We start from the raw sequence: 443 nt of genomic DNA, 5'->3' as shown, positions 1-443 counted from the left end.
CGTGCGATCATAACGGTTTCAACTGCTTATTTCGTTATTTAAGAAACTTTCATTAACTAAGGGATAGAGTTGGGGTGAGGTGGGGTGAGGGGCTCAAGCCCGTGAGCCCTTCACAACCCACTGCCACTGTCATCATTAGACACTGAAGATTAACGATTCTTCTTTTTTTTAAAGTTATGTTCATAATGGATTCTTTTTTATCCGTTGTATCATTTTCTACCTGAACCAGCCCGTCGGACTGTCATAAAACACTATTTCAACACTGAAAGGATATTTACGAGGGAGGACCTCTGAATGAAAAGTCCAACTCCGATAGGACGGAACCAATTAATACATGGAGAGCATTGGAGTTGAAATGTGACTGCCTACAGCCTCTGTCAGTCTGTCAGTTTAATAATAGTACTCTTGTCTGCCTGTCCTTTTATGAAAATCTCCTCCACCCC

At 41.8% G+C, this 443-nt stretch overlaps 1 protein-coding gene across 1 annotated transcript in view; it reads left to right on the top strand.

Moving 5' to 3' along the window:
- The window catches only part of LOC101847755 (amino acid transporter AVT1J), a gene marked incomplete at both ends in the record, with an annotated part of 23212 nt that overhangs the window by 13764 nt on the left and 9005 nt on the right, over window positions 1-443 (top strand).

Source organism: Aplysia californica, unplaced genomic scaffold (genome assembly GCF_000002075.1).
Source record: "Aplysia californica isolate F4 #8 unplaced genomic scaffold, AplCal3.0 scaffold00495, whole genome shotgun sequence".
Taxonomy (NCBI): Eukaryota; Metazoa; Mollusca; class Gastropoda; order Aplysiida; family Aplysiidae; genus Aplysia; species Aplysia californica.
Note: the sequence above shows the minus strand (reverse complement) of the source record. Positions and strands in the feature narration are given on the sequence as shown.